Below are 4,276 nucleotides of genomic sequence, written 5' to 3' on the forward strand. Positions count from 1 at the left end.
CAGGCTCCCGGGACGCAGAGGGCAGATGCCGAGCGCCGTGCTGGGAGGTGCAGCACTTCGCGTCCTACTCGGGACAGGCAGAGCCGAGTGCCCAGACCAGTCCAGGCCCACAGCCTCTCCTCAGTAGGACACAGCTGCACGTGACCCTGACGGGGTCCAGGCAGTGACAGTGACAAAACAGTAGAAACCAGGGGAATGTGAGTGAGCTCCGGGCAGCCTGGGCTCACTGACTCCAGAGGGCATCACAGGCCAGACTTAGAGCCTATCTCACCCTCCCCACCCGCCCAGCTCAGAAACGGGCACCCTCTAGCTGCCCACCCCGCTGTCCATTTGCCACAAGCAATGCGAGCCCTGGCCACATGCACAGCTCCAGAAGGAAAACAATAATATAACGTAAATATTGGATTTGTGGACTACAGCTCCTTTCTCACACGGACCCTGGCTTCTTCCAGAGAGTATCAGGCCTCCTCCCACTGTCTCTGTGGCTGCCCCTCCAGCCCCAGGACATCAACCCTTTTTGACACAATTGAAAAGGAAATAAGTGGCTGCTGTTTTACATGAAAGTAATTTCACACGCAAAGAATGCAGAGAGGCAGCTAAAGCTGAGTTGTGCTTCGGAACAAATCCTTATTAATAATTTAAGTGGTTTTCCAAATTGGAGTGGGAACTTACCTCTTTTATTTAAGTTCCTCCAAGTGAGGGCAGTTAGCTTTGATTTTCTTATCTAAAGGCGTCTTTTAAGATAACAAGTGTAAGACAATGGAGAAGGGTAATGAGATATTAAGAAAACATATAAGGCACGGAAAATGCGTGTAGAACACAGTTAAGTCGGGCAGCTGAAGGTGGAGATTCCTGTATATTGACTTAGAGTATTTCAGGTAGGGAAGGGGGCAGATCTCTATTCATGTTCCATAGAATGGACCAAGGGGATACTATTAAGACATCGATTATAAGGAGGGAACTGGGAATGAGATGTAATGGGGAGTGTGTCGCTGGCTATCATCTAATGACTCAATGTGGAATCTACTCTTAGCCATGTGCTCACAGTTGTCCTGAGTTGCTCCCAGTTAAAAGGACCAGGTAAGCGCTATATATAGGACACTCCTGATAAAACGCTTTACAGACATTTTCCTCTGTCTGGCAGTATAGGGGATGGGGACAGAACTGGAAACTTTTATTTTTTCCGATGTTCTTGTGTTACTGTTTTTTTTCCTTCTAGAACTGCTTTCAGAACTGACCAGCTCAGCACTCAGAGCAGAGCAGAAGTGGAACCCTGAAGGCCTTGGCACAAGATCCTCATCCTAAGCCTCACCTGCCACCTTGGTTGCACCAAAACAAATTTTGACAGTTCTCAGGAGCTCTCATCATGCTCCTCAATTTTATGTTCTCCATAGCATACATTCATTTGTAGCAGCAACAGCTGCTCCTCCCTTTCCCGCCTTTCTTGTTATTTCTTTTTACCCCAGAAACTGATTGGGTCAATCACGGCGCAGGCTGTGCAGTGAGAAGATATATCTTACAGTTTTTGAAATTTTGAATCACTTGTAAATAGAACAGACATTGGAAGGGGCTTCTAATTTACTCATAGGTCCCTTTGATACCCAGACGGGGGAAAATGCCAGCCCACAACTAACACCACAGCATTGCCTTTGCAAGACTCTGCATGCAGTGGTGCTACGAGGGCCTAATGATGTCAGTGTCAACGAAAGAAAGGGAAAGGGACAATTGTGCAGCCTGCCGACACCGAGACATCCCACACAACCTGTGAGGCTCCTAGAAGAAATCCTCTCAACCCCCTTGCTATAGGACGAGGCACAAGCATTTCCAAATGAGAAACCTCAGAAAGATGAGCCTCCAGGGCTACCAGAGTGACCTCTCAGTTAGAATTTTAGGCTCTAGTGGACATGCTGTAATGAAGTCAGGGCCGGGCTTTAGGAGGCGAATAGTATAATTCTGTCACGCCCCAAAACAGGCCTTTGTTTGACATGCAGATCCGCAGTGACAGCAAAGTATTTCGATCTTGGAATACACAGCAGGTGTTGGAACAAGGCCAAAGCGGAAAGATGCAGCCATCACATGGCAGCCGAAAGGGTTTTCTTATCCCTGTTCCGCGTGAAGTGCTTTAGTGCCTCAGGGATAGTTGTCAAGCCCCACAGAGCCTCTGGAAGCCCTGAGAGCACCAAACAGCAGATGCCTCACCCAAAGTCTGGCAACAGCAAAAAGTCTTGAAGTGGCCAACATGACTTCTTCACTGCTGCCATCACCACCGAGCTGTCTGGGCAGCCCCAGAACGGCAAACGAAACGAGGCCTAACGAAGGGCTGAGACTCCTCCTCAGGTTTCTTTGCTGGTGGATCTGGAGTTCAGGAGAGGAAACTGAGGTTAGGCCGGTGTGCAGAAGGGCGCAGGTGCTAACGGTCTTGAACACGTGAGTCCAGAACCATGATTTATTCTTCTAGCTCTCGGCCCAGGAACAGATAGTAAAATATACCTTTAAACTCTGCATGTGATTAATTGATTTAAAGGTGAAGTCTAGAACACCTTGAAATGTTTGTATCCTATTTTCCCTTGGAACATTTAAAACAAATAATATGGGAGATAAAAGTACTCTTGATAGAAACTTGATTCAACAGTCAGGAAATTGTCTGAATATTCCTCTTTCCCTATTCTAGTAGTTTTGTCTATATAAACATTTATATTACCCATAATTTTTAATAGTTTTCTATAAAGAAACTGTAAGTTATCTCTGAGCCTCCTGGTGGTGTTTCTTCATTGTGTATCTTTACTTTCTTTTGTTTATATTTTGAAAAAACTGCTTCAAGTTTTTAAGGCAGTGGACTATGACTCTCCTTTCATCGAAGAAAATCATATTTGAAAGCTCAGAGTTCCTTCTTAACTGTGATTATGTCTCTTTGCCTTTTTTCCGGCCTTTGCAGCAGATTTTCAGAAATTTGCAATGCCTCATTTATCTAAGACCCTGTGTGGGAGAGTCAGAGTGCCTAACCAAGTTTATGGCTTCTATCTGCATCCACACCAGATTGGAAGCAGTGGAAACTTCTAGCAGAGAGCAACCTCAATTTGCATTCCAGTTGAGTCGAGTGAGTATTCCTCAGAAGTGTTTCCGTAAGGTGCAAGTGCCAGAATCATCCAAATCATCACACTCTGTGCTACCAAATCATACTCGACCATGGTCACATCAAGTCCTAGTGTTGATTATAGAATATCAGAAAGACAGTCTTGCTGTATTGGTCTCTTTTTTCTATTTATTTAAATCTCTCTTTCTCTTTTCCATTAAAAAAAAACAGGCAGGAAAAAAACCAGACAAAAACACACACTCACACACAAATACCTTACAATATGGAAACACATACTCTGAATAAATTGTAAAAATTTATTGCATGCAATGATTAAATGTCAGTAGTTCCTTTACTTGATATTTTATGTTTATCAAGATATATTTCAGGTACACTTCGAATGAGACTGTGTGGACCCATTAAGTTTATGCTCATATTTCTAATACATATTTCTCCAGAGTGTGTAAATATTTTTAAAATTCTGATATTTGCCAGTTGAATATATATGTAATGTATAAATATAAAGCTATGTCTGTATCTATAACCCTACTTGAGTGCAGAGTGAATCTCTCGTAGTTCTATCTAATCTTAAAAATCCCTGCAGCCGTCTCTGCCTCTGGCTGCTCCTTTCCTCTCATCTCTATGTGCAGATCGATCAAGAGTTTCCATGGACAGAGGGGCAGGGTCTCTCCTCTGCACAAGCACTGTGGCATCGAGCTGATGAAACAAGCCTGGCCATGACAGCCTCAACCCAGGAGACTTTTCCTTCAGCAGATGTCAAAATGGAATTAGAACAACCAGTTAAGTTTCAGCTCTTTCCAAGAGGAAAGTTCTGAGTCCAGGGCTTTTGTTACATGTTTCAGCCCCAAATGCCACGGGCTGCAGTTAATTCAGTTGCGGCGTGAGGACGTTTATTTTTCTCATAGCTCTCCTGTAGCTGGATGCGATCGCATGTCCTCGAATATGGGGACCAATACGCATTTCTGGGGCGCGGCCTCAGGTGTCCGTGTGCGCGGGGTTGTGTGGAGCCCGCTGGACACGGAGGGAGACGCGGGGGAGTCCCCGCGAGGGTGCGCGGGGCTGACTGCGACTGGCGCGGGAATCCTTTCTCTTGACGCCAAGATACCTTCCCCCGAGGCCTAACTTTTTCTTTCTTTTAAAGTAAGTCAGTAATAAAATAGAAAGCACATTCAAGCAAATGCT

At 45.1% G+C, this 4,276-nt stretch overlaps 1 long non-coding RNA gene across 1 annotated transcript; it reads left to right on the forward strand.

Annotated features, from left to right (window-relative positions):
* Positions 1 to 2,339: 2,339 nt before the first annotated feature.
* LOC148092807 (uncharacterized) lies at positions 2,340 to 3,411 on the forward strand. Its single transcript, XR_015714781.1, has 2 exons — positions 2,340 to 2,427; positions 2,939 to 3,411. It is a non-coding gene; the product is annotated as an uncharacterized LOC148092807 (long non-coding RNA).
* Positions 3,412 to 4,276: the final 865 nt, after the last annotated feature.

The sequence above is a fragment of the Miniopterus natalensis genome, chromosome 7 (assembly GCF_054644295.1).
Source record: "Miniopterus natalensis isolate mMinNat1 chromosome 7, mMinNat1.hap1, whole genome shotgun sequence".
Classification (NCBI taxonomy): Eukaryota; Metazoa; Chordata; class Mammalia; order Chiroptera; family Miniopteridae; genus Miniopterus; species Miniopterus natalensis.